The sequence below is a fragment of the Mustela lutreola genome, chromosome 6 (genome assembly GCF_030435805.1).
Source record: "Mustela lutreola isolate mMusLut2 chromosome 6, mMusLut2.pri, whole genome shotgun sequence".
In the NCBI taxonomy this organism is placed as follows: domain Eukaryota; kingdom Metazoa; phylum Chordata; class Mammalia; order Carnivora; family Mustelidae; genus Mustela; species Mustela lutreola.
In genome coordinates this window covers 149,245,538-149,267,545 of record NC_081295.1, presented here as the reverse complement: position 1 = coordinate 149,267,545, position 22,008 = coordinate 149,245,538, and the positions used below count along the sequence as shown (strand labels likewise).

The 22,008-nt window shown below is 42.7% G+C and overlaps 1 protein-coding gene across 2 annotated transcripts in view; it reads right to left on the bottom strand.

The window, feature by feature from the left end:
* RNF144B (ring finger protein 144B) overlaps positions 1–22,008 on the bottom strand; it is a 170,630-nt gene that overhangs the window by 71,799 nt on the left and 76,823 nt on the right. The window contains exon 1 of one of the 2 annotated variants that reach the window (XM_059179432.1): positions 7,845–7,997. The exons of the other annotated variant lie outside the window; for it this stretch is intronic. The gene's annotated coding sequence lies outside the window, so the exon portion shown is untranslated. Of the gene's footprint in view, positions 1–7,844; positions 7,998–22,008 lie in introns of those variants that run through there. 2 annotated transcript variants of the gene reach the window in all.

Here is a 22,008-nt window from a genome sequence, read left to right as displayed (position 1 = left end):
AAAAAAAAAAAGAAGAAGAAGAAGAAGAATTAGAAAGGAAATCCTTTCCCATTGATTCATCACACACAGAGCTGTTCAAGCAATCATCAGGAGAACCCTGACACTCCCTCCCTCGAGATGTTGGTGAATGGCTCCCAGGTGTCCTAGCAGCCTTCTGTTTGGCTTACTGGGATTCCCCAGTCTCTGACATGCAACCACCAACAGCAGAAACTCACAGCCCACCCAAACCATGAGCACATGGCATGAACCTCAGAGAGGGTGTCCAGAGGAAGGGGACCACACCTCTGCAGCTCCGGAACCTTTCAGAGGACTACACCTTCACAGGTACATGGACAACCCACACCCACTCCCCTCCAGGTTCCAAGAAATTCTTCCAGGCAGACAGCCCGTAATCCCTTCTCACTAGCTTGCCCAACTTGTTCTGCCTCATACCTCATGTTTTACCTAAAATAAGAAAGTGACTTGAGTGCTCCACAACCCCCCTCCTGTTTGTTTTGAAACAGTAACAATTATAATTGCTTTTATAATTATTACAAATGGGACCTAGCCTCTATTGGGTGTCAAGAACCCAATGAGAAAATAATTTTGGCAAAACACACATACTGGCGGGCGTAGGGTGCAGGGAGCTGACAGCTGCCTTTAGGTTTGAACTTTTTGACTGGGGTGTGGTAAGGGCAGACTTCACCCAAACTGTTAGAAGTATGACTTGCTGAAATACAAGCAGCCCCCGTTAACAGGGCAGATGGGTTGGGCAATGCGAGCAAAGAAAGCCCCTCTAAAACATCTGATTTCGCACCAAATTACCAAGAAAGGGGAACCAGCAGTTCCACCCAGCCCGATTGTCTCCGGTACTATAAAGTGTTCATTATGTGAATAGCTAGTACAATCTGATAGGAAAGAACAGAAAAGTCACTTTTCCCCTCATGTGTTTTCATTAGAATTGCCAAGGAAAGGAGTACTTCACAAACCATGCTGGGAGCATAGGATGTATAAGGAATTTTCATATTCCACTGACGGCCTGAAGAAGCAATCTGCTCCAAAAACGGAGAGGGTAGGAGAGCCAACATTCAACGTATTTTTAAGTAATGTAGTTTACGCCTGTTTCACTACCCAAAATCACAGCAATTATTCCACTGCACAAAAAGATTATGAAGTTGGAAGGGATAAGGTTTCACCAGGATACTTACCTAGTTGTTCAGGAATTTTTACACCATTCAGCAAAAACTGTAAAATTTAGATAAACAGATAAAGCACAATTAAAGAGACTAAGGGAAAAAAAATTAAAAAAATAAATAAAGAGACTAAGAAGAGGAGAAAGTGAACAAAATGAAATCAACTGGATATTACTGATATAACAGAATATTTATGTGAAAAGCCTGTTGATCTGTGCTGAGGTCTTAATTCTAAACTATGTTATAAAAGTCTTAAGATTTACTCAAGATCAAGAAATAAAAAAGAAGAGACACAAGAATATTCCCAAAATGTTTACTGCCCATGTAGGACACTGAGTCATTCCTGTGAGGTAGTTGGAATAAAAGATATGAATGCATGACTCAGGGAGAGCTAACAAAGGGAAAAGTTTTCAGGATGCGTAGGTGGTGGGGAAGGTAAGGCTGAAGTGTTGCCTTTATATAATAGAGATTTTCTCAGGAAGCCAGTGCTCTAACAGAACAGAAAGATACAGCCATCCCCAAGAGCCCATCTCAGCCTTGTTAGCTCTCCCAGCACCGACTGAGAATGACAGGTCAGGCAACCAGATTCTACTCAATAAAATCTGAAAATTAGCATTGTGTTGACCTTAACACTTCTGCCCAATACAATTATTTATTTCACTGGTAGTCCACATCCTTAACAGAAGCTATTAATGACTCAAATAATATTGACTGAGTCTAGCGAAGTGCTGGCCCTCATCAGCCAATAGTCATTTGCTGTTGTTCTACCCTAAACACAGTCTGGAATGGAAGGTAGACCAGTTGGCTGGTGGAGCAGCCAGAGCAATGGCTATTAGTGTTTCATGAGGCAGGGACCTAGGGTAGACCTCCACAGTGGCCAGTGCTGGGATTCTCCTCTCTGCTTTGACCCACTCTCTGGTCATTCAAGGACTAGAGGGGCCAGTACAAATCCAGTAATATCAGAAAAAGAGAAATATTTTATATCTATTTAATTTTTTTTAAGATTTTATTTATTTATTTATTTATTTATTTATTTGACAGAGAGAGAGATCACAAGTAGGCAGAGAGGCAGGCAGAGAGAGAGGAGGAAGCAGGCTCCCCGCTGAGCAGAGAGCCTGATGCGGGGCTTGATCCCAGGACTCTGGAATCATGACCTGAGCCGAAGGCAGAGGCTTATCCCACTGAGCCACCCAGGTGCCCCGTCTATTTAATTATTTTTTAAAAGAATAATGCTTGAGGCCAATGAGTAGATGCCTAGAATCACATTTAGGACGCTTTGTCATTATTCTCTAGTATGAAAAAAATCTAAGAAATACTTAATTCTTAGATGTGATGGAAGAAAATATTCACCAACGTGGGCCTTGTGAGGTCGCAGTGTTGTTGTACAAGGCTGCTTACCGCTGTGTCTCATGTAATACGACAAGGGACCCCAGCATTCTTCTCCCCCCTGCTTTTCAGCCTCATTCAGAGGAAACCAGAAAGTGAAACAATACTCTAGTCTGTAATGCCTTAGCTTTAACATCTTGATCTCAACAGTTACCAGGATGGAAATAAGACTATACATGTGTAGCCTGGAGACTGCTATCCTCTAAAAATGGAACTGACATGCAAATGTATCCCTATTAACTATCACACAGGTAAATAGGACAGATATTCCGTTAGGAGGAGCTTCTTAAGTATTAGCAAGTACTGTTACTAAACAGTCTCTTTGCTATTTGAAATTAGGTTCTGTAGAAAGTCTGGTACAGCTATGGATAAGATCTAATTTTCTTCCAGCTTTATTGAGATATAATCGACATATAACACTGTAAATTTAAGGGATACAATGTAACAATCACACATATGTGTGTGTATGTACATATCTGTCTATACATGTTTCAAAATGATTACCATGATGAGGTTAGTTAACACATTCATCGCCTCAGACACTTAAAATTTTTTTACGGTGAGAATAAAAAGATTGGATTATTTTTTCCCTACAAAATATATAGGAGATATATATGGAAAGATTTGTGGAGATAATCGCCAACAAAGTAGATGACCTTGTGAAAGGTTCATTCTCTAAGTCCTACAGAGGACAGGCATCTCAGATGGCAACTTTTAACATCTACAAAATGCTGATCCTTCTAAGAAGTACATTTCTTTTTTTTCTCACCTTCTTTCCGTGTTCTCATTGCCACTGTAGGGAAAGGCCCAAGGGGAGAAAATCCATTCCTGGCTTTTCTAACAATAAAAATTTATCAAAGAAGGTAGGAGGGAGTATGAGAATAAGAGCTCAATGATATTTTTGGCATTATAATTTCAGGCATCATGGTAGCTCTCTCCTTGAAACCACTGTGCCCTGCCCACCCCATTTTTAAATCAATGGTTCCCTTGCCTCCCACAATTATTCACAGAGCCCTGCTGAATAATTTTCTTCCCCCTGCCTGGCATAACAACAAAGCTCCCAGAAGCAGGAAGGAACGCCACTTAAAGGCAGGTCAGACAATGATGTAATTAACAGATCAAGGAGAAGTGTTATTTTAGAAAGCCCCATAGAGCAAGAGATGGGCTGATTTCTTGGGTCAACACATTACCAGGAAACTACAGCGGCTAAAGCACAAATAGCTAAATCCAATGTTTTCTCCAGATGAACAAAAACACGTGTATGTACTACCCTGGAAAGTTAAAAGTTTCACACAGAAATTTTAATGAGATACAAATTTAAAACGGTTTGGGCGAGGACCCCCTTCCTTTCCACACTAAGCAAGGAGCAGCATGTGTATTTTTGTGTGCCTTTGCCAAAGCAGTTTCTTAAAAAAAAAAAAAAAAAAAAAATCAATAATGTAGGAAACCAAGTCAATCTACAAAGAACTGAATTGCACACTTTGGATGGTAGGGATGTAAGGTGGTTATATCCAGACCCTGCTTACAAAGAGTAAACTAGCAGAAGAGGCTGTCAACTGATAGTTTCATACATAATGATATATAAGATAATTTGTGGGTTTATAGCTTCAGCCATAAGTCCAGCAAAGAGACAAAATGAGAGAGGTCTTGTTCTATCTTCCCGCAAAGACAAAGAACCAGTTGATTAAAGGCCTGGGACTCAAACTCATGACTGCAAAGGAACTAGAAACCAGTAAGACATGGATTCTGAAGTACATTCTTTAACAGACACTAAAAGCCACGAGATCCACAGGCTCTTCAGCTGCAAATAAAAGAGTCTATTTCACTGAAGTTGTTGTGTTTTTCAGTCCAAGGACGGAGGCCTCGTCATATGAGAAGTTTCTCATTCTGTGTTGCAAAACGTTGACCGCTTCTCCTCTCTTCAATGTATTATATTAATCTTCCGTGTTTTAATAACCACTGCAGTGTGATGCGTTGGGTTTTGAAGTACGCATCGACCAAGAAAAAGCGAATGCCAAAGTTAATAAAAACAGAACATTAGTATAAGACCTCCCACATGTACCTAAAGGTGAACAAGCAAATCAAAATATAAATAATTAAATAAATTAACTTTGGTGCTGTTATGCCCCTTCAAGTTACTTAACTTGATGGCATATATAGGAAACATTATCCAAAAAAAGAAAGAAAAATGTCAAAATGAAAAGCCTCTAACGTACTCAGGTTCACTCAGAACAACACAAATTAAAAGCTGCCACTCCAGAACAACATCACTTCCAATCTTACACCAATTCCTTTGCGACAGAGGCCCCCTCTTATCCATCTTTCTATCGTCAACATCTAGCCCACACCTGACAAATAGTGAGTACTCACTCAATCCCACAGTAGATAACTTCTTTACAAGTACATGGAGGAGAGAGAATATTAAAAGGCCCGGCTCTCATGTGCATTCACTTCCCGCAATTCAAAGTCTAAACATATTGATAATTTATAATAGCTAAGGAGCTTCTAAAAATTCGGGTGGGCATCCCTGGAAAACAAAATCTCAGGACTTGGGAGCAATGGCTGCAGATACTTACTCCCCAAAGCTCGAAGTGGAAAGCATGATTTGTGTGGCATCTTGGCCCCGCTCCCATATCCAAAATAATCAGTTGCACAAAGTAGGTTGAGTCCCAAAACCATTTGGACTTTGCTCCTCTCCCAATATCTGGGTTCAGCATGATTCCTGACCTCTACCTCAAACTGGTGATTTCAAACACAAGAACCTCACTTGACAAGAAAGTAATGCTGTAAGTTAAGGCCAGGGGAAACACGGAAGCCAGAATTAGCAGAAACACCAAGAGCAATGACTCCGATGTCCTAATAAATGTTTCTAAATACCTAAAATATTAAAACTGCTTCTCGAAAACAAAAATTTAAATATACTTCCTCATATTGTTGAAGAGAAAGATCATCTTCCGGAAGCTAAATGGTTACTGTAGAGATAAAATAAGCTTTTTTTCTTTTTAGACAGAGTTTTAACTTTTCTCTCTGCTGTCAAGTTTGCCTCAGAAAACCTGATTCACAATCTGGGAGACCCAAAAACTAATTATTTAAAAAAAAAAAAAAAAGTGTCTTAAACTGACCTAGTTTAGAAGCCCAGATGCCTTTAAATTGCCAATGAACTGAAGCCATTCATGAGAATGGAGCTTTTGAATGCTGAGAATGTTCTGTGAGGCTCAGTGCAAAGATACTTGGCAGAGATGACTGTAAATATTTGTAAAACTCTGGGTAAATGGACAGTGCTTGACCACACTCACAGCTCACTTCCAGCACAGTAGTGCAAGAGAAAGTTATCTAGGGTGATTGCTTTGGGGGTTTTGCGGGGGGGGGGGGGGGGGGGGCTATGTTTTCTTCTGTTTGTTTTAAATAAAAAGTCAAGGAGCGGATTCTGCTACTCTTTTTTTTTTTTTTTTAAGATTTTATTTATTTATTTGACAGAGAGAGATCACAAGTAGGCAGAGAAGCAGGCAGAGAAAGAGGAGGAAGCAGACTCCCAGCTGAGCAGAGAGCCCGATGGAGGGCTCGATCCCAGGACTCTGGGATCATGACCTGAGCAGAAGGCAGCGGCCTTAACCCACTGAGCCACCCAGGTGCCCCCTAACTTCTTTTTTATACTTACATTCTCTGTGCACAATTACCTTGTATCTGTTTACTCATCAAGACAGTCAGTCAGAGGCTACTTTAGAAGCAAAAGGGTTTTTCTCTTTCCGCGTGTGTGCCCACCACAAAGAAAAAAAGACCAGTCACAAGTGTGCAAGGGTAAAACAGGAGGGTGTGACAACGTGACCCTGGATTTAATACAATTATCTCAGTGTGGCTCGTGGGTCTGCTACAAAGATCTTTTTTACCTCCTCCTCAAGAGAGTTCCAGAAATACTTAAGGGGCCGCTACTTTTAACAGGACTACAGTTCTGTTCACAAGGGAAAGGGAGGATAGAGTCGGGAGAAGAAGGGACCCACAAAGCAGTGGGATGTGAAAGGGACCAGGGGGCTCATCTCAGTGAAAACTACAGCAGCCGGATACTTTAATTAGCCAGCAACTCAGGGAAGACTGGCTGGGTTCCCTTTGCCTCTTACGCACACCCTAAGCACTGAGTCATCCCAAAGTTCATTTCTTTTGCTTCTGAGCCAAGGACCCCCCCCCCAAACCACCACCCCAACACCACCACCACTCTGCCGCTTCAGAAAAAGTTAGATACATTGTTCTTTAATTCAGACCTTGCACTGTTCAAATAAACACCCAGAAATGCCATATTACAAGAGCACAGTCCTATGGGGACCGCCAGGTCATGTTTGGTAAGATGTGCGCAGCAGCAAGAAATAAAGTGTCACACAACACTGGAGGCAAGAAAGAGGACATTTTCCCAGACAGGAGAATTCGCTTCTGAGAAATACGAACGTGAGAAGTTTAGGTGAGAAGAGGAGGGGGACTCACAGCAGAACCCCCGACACTAATGCGGAAAGCAAAAAGGCGCCCTGGTAAAAGTCAGCTCAAGGGATGCCTGGGTGGCTCCGTTGGTTGGACGACTGCCTTCGGCTCAGGTCATGATCCTGGAGTCCCGGGATCGAGTCCCGCATCGGGCTCCCAGCTCCACGGGGAGTCTACTTCTCTCTCTGACCTTCTCCTCGTTCATGCTCTCTCTCACTGTCTCTCTCTCAAGTAAATAAATAAAATCTTAAAAAAAAAAAAAAAAGTCAGCTCAAGATCCCTTTTCTCTGCTGAAAGGGAATCGGTTTCATTTTAACTTCAACTTGCCAACAGCCGTGGAGGAAGAGAGTTTCACTCCGGGTTATCCGCAATTCCCTGACGAGATAACGTATGGCCAAGATCCCATCTCACTGCTATCTCCGTGCGCGTCCACACCGCGGGGTGCATGTCCCAGCGCGAGAAGGCAAGCGTCCGAGATGCCACCAACCTCTGGGGTCCCCTTCGGGAAGGCACGGGGCGGTCCGAGCGCCCCTCGAATTTGCCAATGCACACATTTTGTAGAGACTGTTTTGTTCGGAATTCGTTTCCCTCCAGCTCGAGCGAGGCGTGTTTTCTAGAAGCTAACAGGTGTTGAAGGCGTTCAGAACGAGCTCCACGCCGCGCGGCTTAAGCCCCGGAGGCAGAAAATACAGCTCCGACCCGGGCAATCCGAGTCTCTCGTGCTCCCCCTCCCGCTCCCCCGTCCCCCACTTTTATCCCAGTCCGGCACCCCGCCCGCCCGGCCCTGCGCGCCCCGCGTGGAAGGCTCGCGACCCCTACCTGGCAGGACAGCCCGCGGGTCCCGGCGCCGCCGGCTTCTCAGCAGCGGCCGCCGCGCGCCCCGGGGAGGCGGAGCCGTGTCATTCCGTCCCGGGTCGGGCGCGCTCTGCCGCCGGCCGCTCGGCGCTCCGCAGGACGGCGGCGGGGGCAGGGCAGGAGGGGAGGAGGGCGGGAGGGGGAGGAGGCCCGACACCCGCCCGCGGCCCGGCGAGCGGCCGCGTCGCCCCGAGCCCCGCGGAGCGTGGGGCGCAGCTCGCCAGCGGGCGCGCCGGGCGCCGCGCGTCTATGTGTACAGGAAGCTCGGGCGCGGCACTTCCTACTTCCCATCTGGGTCGCGCTCCAGCGGCAGGTGATGGGCTTTTAACCCCGTCGGAGCCCGGGCGGCCGCGCGCCCGCACGCCGGCCCCGGGGCGCTCGCCGCCCCGCTCCGGAACGCCTCCCTCTCGCCCCGCGGGGACGGCCTCCGGGGCGGGGTGTCCCGCGGCTGGCCTGGGTGTCCTTCCTCGCGCCCGGACCGGGACACGGCCCCCCCTCGGCCTTGCCGGCTTCGTGCTGGCGCGCACGTGTCCCGCGGGGACACCCTTCCTCCCTGCTGCGCGCCTGAGGACCCCGGCCTGCGCTCGGACCAACGCTTCCCGGGCGCGTCTCCTCTGAAACACCTCGAACCTGACTCGTCCCTTCGCGTCTCCTGACCAAACCAAAGCCGGGCGGTCCTCGGTCGCCTGCACACCCTGATGACACGACGGTGTTGCTCGAAGCGCTTCCTCAACCAGTGTATGTGGGAGCCCACTGTAACCTCGCAGGGCGCAGTCAGTTAAAGAAAAGGTCACACAGTAATCTAGAAGCTGTAGTAGGACACGCAGTCATATGCCTCCGCACTCCAAAAGCTAGGACACTGCATTTGTGTGATGGTTAAAAACTATAATAAAATTGACTCACTCCCCCCACCGGCTGCACACCCCCTTTCCAGGTCCCACTCACAGCCCCAAATCTGTTGATCCGCTGTGATTTAGAAAGGGCACTGCTCTGACATAGGAATCTTCCTATGCCAGGTCGCTCGACTTTTGCAAAAGCAGTCAAGGATGTGCGTCCTAAAAGGAAAGGGCTCAGTCGTCCTTTATGGAGGGGATCTGAGCAGGCCAGTGAACTAGGGGCAGTGGGCACCATTCCAGACAGCGCAACTCTGCTGCTTCTCGACCCTCCATGTTCAAGAAAACCTCCAGGTCAAAGCCAAGTGCTTGAAGAACACAGTGTGTATATGGTAGGACAGGCCTGGAACAGTGCCTTGGTTGGGGGCGGATGAGGGGGCAGAGGCAGGCAAGGAAAATAAGACAGAGAAGGCACAGTAGGGAGGGACCCAAAGTAATAGAATCAGAGGGCATTTGAGACTGAAAAGTTGTTCTAGCTAGTTCAGTCCCAATGCCTAATTTTAAAGACAAGGAACGTGGTGTCCGGGGAGATTTAAGTGGTTGTCTGGAACCAGATAGGGGCAGAACTGGAATGAGACCTGAATGGTGTTAGGTGAAAAGGTACATGTTAATAACCACCACCCCCCCAAGGAATCTAGCTTCAAATTTAGCAGTAGCTTAGATTCTAAGATAATCAACCTTGGGGCACCTGGGTGGCTCAGTCTGTTAAGCCTCTAGGGTCAAGCAGGGAGTCTCCTTCTCCCTCAGCACTTCACCCAGCTCCTGGTCTCTCACTCTCTCTCTCAAATAAACAAAATCTTTTAGAATATAAAATAAATAAATAAAAATAAGTAAGAGAATCAACCTTGAGGCATTTTCTTAATGTAACGGCCACTGTTGGCGGACAGGAATCAGGAAAGATAAAGAAAGCACATTTTAAGAGGTTAGCTAATTCATTACTGTCAATACAAAACTTTGGGCCCTTAGACCAAAGTTCAACGCAGGATCCACATTTTAAATGATCATGCAATTAAGTTATAATCTTCTGTCAACAGGATAAGGGAAGAAGCTGCTGCTGTGAAAACATATATTAGGCAATGATCATGCTGCCTGCTGTTGGAAACAGCAGGGAGAAAGGAAAAAATTGTATAACTAAATCACAACAGCATTGATTATTTTCACTACATGAATTAATAGAAATTGCATTTACATTTTAATAGGACTAAGTAAACACATAGAACACTATAATAGTATGTGGACAACTCTTTCAGATCTGGAATAAAATACCCCGGAATAAATTTAACCAAGGAAGCAAAAGCTCTGTACACTGGAAACATAAGATACTAACAAAAGAAACTTGAAGGCTCAAGGAATGGAAAGACGTTCTATGCTCACAGACTGGAAGAATGAACAATGTTAGAATGTCCATGCTACCCAGAGCAAACTACAGATTTGATGCAGAGAGAGAGCAAGAGCAGAGGGTTGCGTGGGGGCCAGAGCAAGAGGAAGCAGCGGAATCCCCACTGAGCAGGGAGCCCGATGCGGGGCTCAATCCCAGAACCCTGAGATCATGACCTGAGTCAAAGGCAGACGTTTAACCAACTGAGCCACCCAGGTGCCTCTTGAGCATTTACTGCTCTCCCAGAGAAGCTGTTAGATGCTAGAAAGACAAAGAAAATTGCATGTGGTTCCTGTCCCCAAAGAGCTTGTAGTCCAGGGAAGGAGTCAGACAAGAAAATCAATAATCAGGGTGCGATGGTGAGTGAAGTGATACCCATGACAGTCTAGGGGAGCACAGAGAAGAGCAATTTAGCTAAAGGAAAGGGGCTGGTGAAAAAGAAAGGCTTTCCGGAGAAAGTAACTTGAAGCTGAGTCGTCAGGCAGCCCCGTGGGAAGGGTGGACCCAGGTGAGTGAGTCAGAGGCAACCACCAATACACGCACTACGTGGTGTCTGTCTTAAGTCAGCCAGAGGAGATGCATTCAGAACCCAAGAATGAGAGCCTGAACCCATGTGGTGATAACTGGCCTAGAAAGGAAGGGGGCAAACGGAGAGAGATCTGAGAAACAAAAGGGAATGGAACCTGGTATCCTATCGGATGTGGGGGGTGAGGGAGAGAGAGGAGCCCAGGCTGCTGGTGCCACAAACTACGAGTGGGAATGGAAGAGGAGCAGTCATACAGAAAGCAGTGATTCAGTTTGAATCCTTTAGAATCTGAGGGGCCCCTGGAACATACTGGAAGACTTGTCTCAAAGGCCATCAACAGAGAGATCTGAAGTGGCGAGGCTTTCAGGAATTAGCATCATTTAAGTGGTGGTCATGGATGAGCTCACCAATAGCTGAGATCACCCAGGAAAGATAGCATGCTGTAGAGAGAAGCAAAGCTTTTGGACCTGTACAAACTTTCTTGTCAGGTCATTACTGTGTAACCTTAAACAAGTTTTAACAGACCCAAAGCTCCATTTTCTCATCTATGAAATAGGAATGATGATATTCATCTCATGGATTGTTGTGAGGGTAAACAAGTAGTTCGTAAAGTAGGTAGCACAGTGCCTGATGACACTACCCAAGTCTTTGGGGTGGGTCAGTGAATGTCATCTCCTGGAATTGTGCAGTACACGAACTGCTCAGCTGTACAGCACGGCCCTGCCCTGATACACAGTAAGAACTTGCTCACTGCTATTCATCTAAGGAAGGGAAATAGGAAGTGAAAAGACGGGAATCAGAAAAAAGAACCCAGGGGAACCTGGGTGGCCCAGTCAGTTAAGCATCTGACTCTTGATCTCAGCACAGGTCTTGATCTTGAGGCCGTGAGTTCAAGCCCTGCATTGAATTCCATGCTGGGTGTGGAGCCTACTTAAAGAACAAAAAGAAAGAAAGAAAAGAGAACCCAAAGGAACCCCAGTATTTAAAGGGCAGGTAAAAGAGGAGTCCTCAAATAAACCTAAGAAGGAACCGCTTCTTTTAGTCTGCAAAAATAAATGTAACAGTTGAGATCACAGACTGAGATGTAAAATCCAGCCAACTACAATCTGTAACAATATTTTTCCTGAGCAATAACAGATGTGATATTACAAACTGTCCACCTGAGACTGTAGTCATTTTGATATTCATAACAGAGAATCATTCCCTAATCTGAATTATAGACCATCCTACATGAACAGTAAGCAATCCACACTGAAACGGGAATTCTATTAACTTGTGATCTACCTAAAGTCATATAAAAGCAAAGCCAAAGTAAGTCCAAAGCATACTCAAAGTTTTCCCTACATAGGAGGCCAAAAGTAAATATAGAAATAGAGTTACTAGTTTTCTCAACATGTATGTGTAAAATGCAACATAATAATATATACGACATTATATGTAGTATATAACAGATACGTTATAAAATGCAGAGGTCCTACATAAGAAGAGAATCAAGAGGAATTTCTTCTTTTCAAAACTGTTCTCTTTAATATAAAGAAAAATCAAGGGGCTCCTGGGTGACTCAGTTAGTTAAGTGTCTGCCTTTGGCTCAGGTCATGACCCTGGAGTCCCAGAATGGAGTCCAGCTTCGGGTTCCCTGTGCAGAGTCTGCTTCTCCCTTTCCCTTCGCCCCTCCCCCTACTTGTGTTCTCTTGCTCACTCTCTCTCTCTCTCAACTAAATAAATAAAAAAAAAATTTTTTTTAAATCAAGATTCATTCTTAGGCAGTTGAAATTGCTCTTCTAATATGCCTCAGTAGGCAAATTAGTAACACATACCTTAGACATGACATTTTAATTACATCCTGCACTAAAACCTAAATTAAAGAAAAAAGGTTTGCTCAGTTTCAAACATCAGATGAAAGAACACAAGTATTGGGAAATCAGCTTCTGCAATAAAGTGCAATTCTGTCCACAGGAAAAGATGTGAGGCAAAGGTCGCAGTGTTCTGCCACTGCTAATTGCCATTTCTCCTTTCCAAACAGCTATAGCTTCATTTGCATTTTCCTGGTACATCTAATGAGGCCCGTGTTTACATCCAGGCAACTCTTACTGAGGGTATTAAGCACAGAACTAAGAGTTAGACACAATAAAAATAAGACTTAAGAACATTACCAAAATAGAGGCACCTGGGTGGCTCAGTGGGTTAAGCCTCTGCCTTCGGCTCAGGTCATGATCTCAGGGTCCTGGGATCGAGCCCCGCATCAGGCTCTCCGCTTGGCAGGGAGCCTGCTTCCTCTCTCTCTGCCTCTCTGCCTACTTGTGATCTCTCTCTGTCAAATAAATAAATAAAATCCTTGGGGGGGGGGGGAGAGCATTACCAAAATAATGTGAGAGAAACTATTCTGGAGATATGCTCGGAATGATAGGACAGTCATCCAATTACCTCTGACTTGTTAACAGAAGTTTTCAAAAGCTGGAGACATGTCATTTGGTTCAATTTCAACCATACAAGAGCATCTCCCAGAGCAAGTCAAAACCAGCTGAGCCCCAACAAGAAAAACTTGACCAGAATAATCTCAAGCTGCCACAGGAGAACCCATCGTGACGCATGATGGAGAGCTTAGCCAGAGAGCAACGCTCCAAAGGGTTCAGGTGTTCAAGACTATGACTCTCCCACATATAACACCACTAGCAAGCTGGGATTATGGGCCGAGCAGAAAATGGGACTCAGCATTCTTGTCCATCACCTAAGTGCAGAGAAAATGACTGCATTAGGCCTGCTTCAGATTCTCCACTAAAAGAGTCCCTGGATGGCTCAATCAGCTAAGTGTCTACCTTCAGCTCAGGTCATGAGTTCAGGGTCCTGGGATTGAGCCCCATGTCGGGCTCCCCACTCATCGGGGGCCTGCTTCTCCCTCCCCCCACACCTCCGACCCCCACTCATGTTCTCTCTCTCAAATAAATAAATAAAATCTTCTTCTGAAAAGAAAGGTTCTCCACTAGAAAGTCCAATGAAATAGTCTTCAGAATCTTTTTATTTGCAAAGATTGCATTAATCCTCCTACGAATATTAACTTCTCCTCTAAATTCCTGCATATCAGACAATCGATTAAAAAAAGTCCCCAAACAATGCTGCCATACATCATCATCCCAGACACTGTGCCAGTCGGTGACCCTCTTTCCTCTTCTTACAAAAGAGTGAATCATAACGTCCCCAGTGAAACCAGACGCCAGATAGAACTAACAAATACAATCTATCATCTGCAACAGATCAAAGAAACCAAATTAAGGCGTGGAAGCCACAGCTAGACGGAAGCTGGATTGGGAAATGCAGGTACCGCGAAAGGGAGGGATCCTCTTCTGTATAATGCAACAGAAAGGTCTCCCTTTCACTTGGGAAGCCTGTTTCCTTTCCACACCCTCACCTTTCCCCTCAAGTCCTCCAGACCTTCCTCAGCACATGCCCAGGTATGGAACTCGGGCAGAGTTTCTGCAAGGACTTTGCTACATATTAACAACTGTAGCAGAAGCCACCGACCCTGTGCAACAGTGGCCAACCCAAGGGAATCTGAGAGATCCTTCTTACAGATCAGTGTTCCTTAAGTGGATCTTTCTCATTCCCTTTGGCCTCTGGAGAGGCCTCTAGATTGGGAAATATAGGAATTATCAGTTGAAGCAAGAACTATGATTACGTGACATGTCTTTGCAAAGGGCCCTTTTCCAGATTGTACCTGACCCACTTAACTGCACTTATCTCGCAGAAATCACAGTGCCACTAGTTGCAAGTAATTAACAATCTTGTAAGGCCAGTAGTGAAGAAAATAATTTACTGCCCAGAGTCCTCTCTGTTCAGATGTGTCAGTCTTTCTCTCCCTCCTCTTCTCACTCAGATATCTCTTTATTCCTCAACTATGGCACCTAGGGAGCACTCAAATTATTTCTATCTTCTCGGTGGTCTGTGAGGAGTGTGTCATAGCTTGTTTTTCACTTCCCACATCAGCCTGTCACTCACCGTGTGCTCAAGTTAACAGCCTGTGGTGTCTTGTAAGCATTTTTCTCTGTTATCATTGAAACATGTGCACACACTCCCTGCTTATCTCAGATCTGTGAATTAACTATTCATATTCTTTGTCCATTTTGCTTTAGAATAATTTATATTTTTTCTGCCCATTTGTAAGAGCTCTTTTTAAATTATAGCTATTAACACTTTGCCTGAAATATGTTTTACAAATGCTTTTTCCAAAAAAAAAACAAAAACAAAAAACTGATGCCTTTCACTGTCTGACTTATTTCACTTAGCATTATGCTCTCTAGATAGCCATGTTGTTGGAAATGGGAAGATCATGTTCTTTTTCACGGCTGAGTAATATTCCATTGTATTTCTCCCACCTCTACTTTTCTCCATTCATCTACCGATGGACGCTCAGGTTGCTTCCATATCTTGGCTCTTGTAAATAATGCTGCAATAAACATAGGGGTGCAAATCTTTTTGATTAATGTTTTTATTTGCTTCAGATAAATTTCCAAATGTGGAATTCCTGGAAACTTAATCCGGGCAAGCTGTCTCCAGGACATCTCCCAGCCATGGTGCTCTATGTTCTATTTTTCATTGTTTGAAGAACCTCTGTACTATTTTCCATAACAGCTATACCAATTCACAGTCCCAACAACAGTGCACAAGGGTTCCCCTTTCTCCACATCTTCACCAACACTTGTACTTTCTTGTCTTTTTGACACTAGCTATTCTGCCTAGTGTGAAGTGATGATCTCATTATGGCTTTGATTTGCATTTCTGTGATGCTGAGTGATGTTGAGAATCTTTCCAAGTGTCTGTTGGTCATATATATGTCTTCTTTGGAAAAATGTCTATTCAGGTCCTCTGCCCATTTTTTTTATTGGACCTTGCTTTTTTTGGTGATGACTTAAAGAGTTCTTTATAAATTTTAGATATTAATCTAGGGTTTCCAGTCTTGATTGAGGGTTTCCCAAAGACCTGAATGATCTATTTCTGAATCTACTCTGTTCCAAGGGTCTATTTGTCGGTTGCTAGGCTAATACTATTTTGATTATAGTGGCTTTATAATATTCCTATATCTCATACTAATCTTCAATAGAATATTCATCAATATAAAATGTTATGATCATTTTATGCAATTTTTTAAAAACCCATGTATATTCTGTTTTTGAACTGTGGGAAATTTATATATTATGTATATTTTATGGTTTTTTTATTTAAGGGAATAATTCTGCCATTTCTTAGAACTTATGCTTAGAAAAAAGCTTCCAATTTCTACATTTATCTCACACCCAGCCATCTCCCCGAATAGTTTATTCATTCTACTAGAGTGGCTGTTCTGTTTCTAATTTAGTCTCATATTTGGGGGTGTATACACAGTCATCTCAGCAACAAGAAAAAAATTTTTTTTAATCTCTTCCAATGTCTTGTTGCATTTCCTATAAGATCAAAGATAATGATAAATAAAAATGCTGGTCATATATATTCTCATCTAGATCCTTATTTAACTGTTTTTAGTATTTCACCATACAAAGTAAACCTGTTGTTAGTTTTTCACAAATAGTCTTTATTATGTCTAAATAGTTTCCTTCTATTCCTCCTTAAGAGTTTTATTAAGAGTAGTACTGAACTCTACTAAATGTTTTCTCAGCAGCTACTAATATGATCATGTTACTTTTCTTTTGAATTTTTGATATAATGGATTTGGTGGCTGGATTTTCTCATATTGAACCAAATTTATATCCTGCAATAATCTGTTCTTGACCATATTGTATTGTCTTATACTAATATTAAAGGAATGCTGGTTTCATAAAGTGAATTGGGGAGGTACTTATCCTTCCCAGTGATCTGGAAACATTTAAATAACAGTGTAATTATCTGACTTTTTTTTTTTTTTTTAAGATTTTATGTGTTTGAGAGAGAATGCGCCTGCGCACATGCGAGAAAGAGAGAGGGAGAGAGGGCCAGCAGGGGAAGAGACAGAGGGAGAAGCAGACTCCCTGCTGGGCAGGGAGCCTGACCACAACCACATAGGGCTCTATCCCAGGACCCTGGGATCATGACCAGAGCAGACACTTAACTGAATGAGCCAGCCAGGCACCCCTAATTATCTGGCTCTTAAAGACAGAATGACCATAAAATTTCTCATTCAAACCAGGACACCCTGAGACTGAAAGAAGATGTTAATAAACAATTAAAATCAAGTCACTTTTAAAATATATAGTGGTTGACAAAAAAAAAAAAAAAAAAGTTGGGGGGGCTGCCTGGGTGGCTCAGTGGGTTAAGGCCTCTGCCTTCAGCCCGGGTTGTGATCCCAGGGTCCTGGCATCGAGCCCCACGTCCGGCTCTCTGCTCGGCCGGGAGCCTGCTTCCTCCTCTCTCTCTGTCTGCCTCTCTGCCTACTTGTGATCTCTACCTGTCAAATGAATAAATTAAAAAATCGAATAATAATAATAATAATAATAAATAAAATAAAATATATAGTGGTTGACAAAATAGTTGGTTTGTGGACAAATATATTGGTGGACTGACAGGTTCAATTCAGAAATTTTCAGAAGTAAACCTTTAAATAAATAAAACAACATGTTTGCATTCATTAAAACAATTTTTAAAGTTCTTTATATGGTTTATTTTAATATTAAAAATATGGCAAGTTAGGAGCAACTGCGTGGCTCAGTCGTTAAGCCTCTGCCTTTGGCTCGGGTCATGATCCCAGGGTCCTGGGATCGAGCCCCGCATTGGGCTCCCTGCTCAGTGGGAAGCCTGCTTCTCCTTCTCCCTCTCCCCTGGCTTGTGTTCCCTCTCTCGTTGTCTCTCTCTCTGTCAAATGAATAACTAAAATCTTAAAAAATAATAATAATAATAAATAAAAAAACAAAAACTAAAATATGGCAAGAGAAATTATTCTTGGTGCATATTCAAGTACTTAATCAGTTTGGCACTAATACTGAATCATTGCTATTTTTATGAAAGATGTTATATTTTCAATATAATTTTATTTTTTATTTTTTATAAAAATTCCTGGACTGTTCTTCAAAGGTATTTTTCATGTTAATACATTTGGAAATTATTGAACCCTTCAATAGACTCTTTTCTATAGACCATAATATTTTTAATTGAGATATACTTTCTCTTCACTGCCCAAATACCTGGTAAGCTCAAAGAAAATTCTACTGCATGGAGTGTATTCTTAATTTGTATTTTATACTGAGACCTGTAAATATTTAAGCCAAAGTATTCTAAAAGATACTGTATTTTTTTTGTTTTTAATATCTTTCTTGGAGAAATAGTTACACAAAATTTTTCATAAAATGAATTCTAGTTATGATTCCTTTTACTGTTTCATCAAAGTTAAATCCCTTGAAATCACAGACCTTCTCAAATTTAATCTATTTTGAATTCTTGAGGAAAACACAAGTGTATCCTACTAAAAATAGTAGTTCTATCAAAAGAATCTTCCCTCAATTCCAGATATTCTAAGTGCAACTATAAAATTTCAAAATTAAACCCTGTATACCATTTTTGCATTCTTTTCACTTACATTGCTCAGTTCCTACCTTACAAGGATAAATTCTAGCACCTTCCTGTTTGTGAGGTTTGTTTTCCATAACTGCAATTTACAAAACTTCAAAACCTGAATTTTTTTTTTTTGCTTGCTCCGTTCATTAATACTTCAATTAAAAATTTCTAATTGATCTCAAACAAAATACAAATTTAGAGGACTCTTTTGCAAAAGAAAAAAAAATCCATATTATCGATCAGCACTGATTTACAAAGCAGTTCTTCAAAGACTCAAAATATTTGTAAAATCTGATTGAGGATAACCAGCAAGGACAGAAAACACGTGCTGGATGCCAAAAAAAACTTTTCATACTCCACATCAGCTGCAACACAAAAATGTTGTAGTTCACCAACTCAGTGTATGTAGAAGAGTATTTGTGAAATTTGGCTGTTAATTCTACTTTCATTGTAGTTTGTTTGAAAGAAATAATGACTTCTCTATGCTGTTATATATGCACATTTCTGTTCCATGGATTTTTTTTTTAAAGACTTTATTTGAGAGAAAGGGGGAGAAAACACGAGCATGGAGGAGGGGCAAAGGGAAAAGTACTGCCTTCTGAGTGGGGAGCCCCATATGGGGCTCAATCCCAGGACCCAGAGATCATGACCTGAGCTGAAGGCAGACACTTAACCGACTGAGCCACCCAGGTGCCCCAGTAAGATCAGTCCTTTTTTTAAAAAAAAATATATATTTTATTTATTTATTTGACAGAGAGAGCAAGAGCGGGAACACAAGTAGGGGGAGTGGGAGAGGGAGCAGCAGGCTTCCCACTGAGCAGGGAGCCCAATGCAGGGCTCGATCCCAGGACCCTGGGATCATGACCTGAGCCGAAGGCAGACGCTTAACCGACTGAGCCACCCAGGCACCCCCAGTCCTTTTTTTTTTTTTTTTTTAAGATTTTGTTTCATGGATTTCTTATCCTAGTAATTCCATTGTGTATACTTGGACATTGTGCCCCACCAAAGTCCTTATTTGTGTTCTCACTGAAAAAGAAATCATTTTCAGCACCTGCCATGGGCTGGATCTGAATGTGGGGGTTGAATCCAGAGAGTGCCAGGCAGCTTCCCCGACGGGGACGAGACGTGTTCTAAAACTGAACGGCATGATGTTTGTACAATTGCACAAGTTTTCTGAAAGTCTTCCAACAGTGCACTTAAAATGGGTAAAACTTCTGGTACATAAATTTTACCTCAGTACAGCTGTTAAAAATATAAACTTCAGGGACACCTGGATAGCTCAGTCGGCTAAGAAACTCTTTATTTCAGCTCAGGTCATGATCTCGGGGTCATGGGATTGAGCCTCACGACGGGCTCCATGCTAGGCATGGAGTCTGCTTAAGATTCTCCCTCTCTCTCTGCCCCTCCACCCCTTTCTTAAAAATATATATATATATTTTTATGGTAAACTTTTAAAAAAAATTTATAATGGAATTCACAGTAATATTAAATATTTAAACTTCTGCAGAATGGTTTTTCTAAAAGCTTTTCTGAATTTTATGAAAATAATTACACCATTCAAGTAAAAAATGTAATTGATTTTCTTTTCGAAGCATCTGGTAACATTTATATGAAACTAGTATAATCTGTGTGTTAACTCATCTTCCGCTAATGGAGCCAACAGATCAATAGCGATGACTTCACTTTTTTTTTTTTAAGAGATTTTATGTATTTATTTGACACAGAGAGAGAGATCACAAGTAGGCAGAGAGGCAGGCAGAGAGAGAAAGGGAAGCAGGCTCCCCACCAAGCAGAGAGCCTGATGTGGGGCTCGATCCCAGAACCCTGAGATCATGACCTGAGCTGAAGGCAGACCCTTAACTGCCTGAGCCACCTGGGTGCCCCTCATTATCATCTTTCTTAAGAGACAGAAATTCAGAAATTCAGAATTCAGAAATTCAATTTTTCATGAAACTTTTCAACTCTTTAGCTCATTTTCTGCAAAAGGGAACTATTTCAAAGTAAATTTCATTTTTTTTTTAAAGATTTTACCTATTGAACAGAGAAAGAGAAATCACAAGTAGGCAGAGAGGCAGGCAGAGGGAGAGGGGGAAGCAGACTTCCCGCTGAGCAGAAAGCCTGATGCGGGGCTCGATCCCAGGACCCTGAGATCATGATCTGAGCCGAAGGCAGAGGCTTAACCCACTGAGCCATCCAGTTATCCCTCAAAGTAAATTTTACAGTTATTTGGTTATCAATTTACACTACACAAAAATGACAAAACCACTGCACCTAGAACACTCAGATTCCCACACTTTGCACTGAAGTTAGCCTGGCAGTTTCATGCTTTCTGTAGGCCACAGAGGCGGGTGAAGAGGGGATGGTACAACCATCTGGTATACCTTCAGGCAGGCCTAGGAGCACTGAGTACTTCTCCCACCAGCAGTCCTGGGACAGATTAGTGATCCTCAGCCACCAATGTAGGAACAAGTTTCATTTTATGAGCCAGTGAATTACATGCTGTCCTTTAAAAGAGGATGTAAACTAACTTGCACTTGGAGAGAACTTGGGGGTTGGGGGGATACAGGGTTATGTCTAAGCATGTGTTAAAAGTAAAAACATTCTTCACAACACAAACATCACACACACCATTAGAGACCACCGCACAACCTGGTATAATAAGGTAGAGGATTACTATCCCATCTTATTTCAGTTCCTGCCAAAATGATGAGTCCAGGGGCACCTGAGTGGCTCAGTAGGTTAAAGCCTCTGACTTCGGCTCAGGTCATGGTCCCAGGGTCCTGGGATCGAGCCCCACATCAGGCTCTCTGCTCAGCAGGGAGCCTGCTTCCCTTCCTCTCTCTCTGCCTGCCTCTCTGCCTACTTGTGGTCTCTGTCTGTCAAATAAATAAATAAAATAGTTTTTTAAAAAATCGTGAGTCCAGAACCAATGCCACAACAGGCAAAAACAGAGACTTCTGCTGATCTTTTTGAACCTTCTGGATGAGTTGATACTGGTCATTTATGTTTTTTCTTTCTTCCATATTTTCAAATGTGTTTCTATAGACTTCTGCACAGTTTTCATGTATATTTCTTTTTTTTTAATTTTTTTTAAGATTTTATTTATTTATCAGAGAGAGAGAGAGAGAGCGAGCACAGGCAGACAGAATGACAGGCAGAGGCAGAGGGAGAAGCAGGCTCCCTGCTGAGCAAGGAGCCCGATACGGGACTCGATCCCAGGACACTGGGATCATGACCTGAGCCGAAGGCAGCTGCTTAACCAACTGAGCCACCCAGGCGTCCCTCATGTATATTTCTTATCATTCTTTTGGACTCCCTTGCTTATATGGTTGTGTCTGTTTCCTCAATCCTAACTTAAAATTTTTTACTGTTCCCACTTTTTTGTCTTTAGTCTTTCTGCTTTTTTCTTCCTATTTCATTAATTCTAACTTTCAACCTTATCATAACCTTTTTTTTTCTTTTTTAAGGGAAGTAGATATTCTGCTAATCTTTTCTTCATGAATAAAAGATATATATTATATATGTAATATGTGTATATATATATTTACTGTTTTAAGTTTTTCTTGGCATAAAGTTTTGGGTATATACTATGCCCTAAAAATTGGAGTACAAAGTATAATTTTTACTGCTTTCCAAAGAATGTACCATTTTGGGAGTACGTGGGTGGCTCAGTTAAGCGGCTGCCTTCGGCTCAGGTCCTGGTCCTAGGGTCCTGGGATCGAGTCCCACATCTGGCTCCCGGCTCAGCAGGGAGCCTGCTTCTCCCTCCTACTCTGCCTGCTGCTCTCCCTGCTTGTGCTCTCCCTCTCTGTTAAA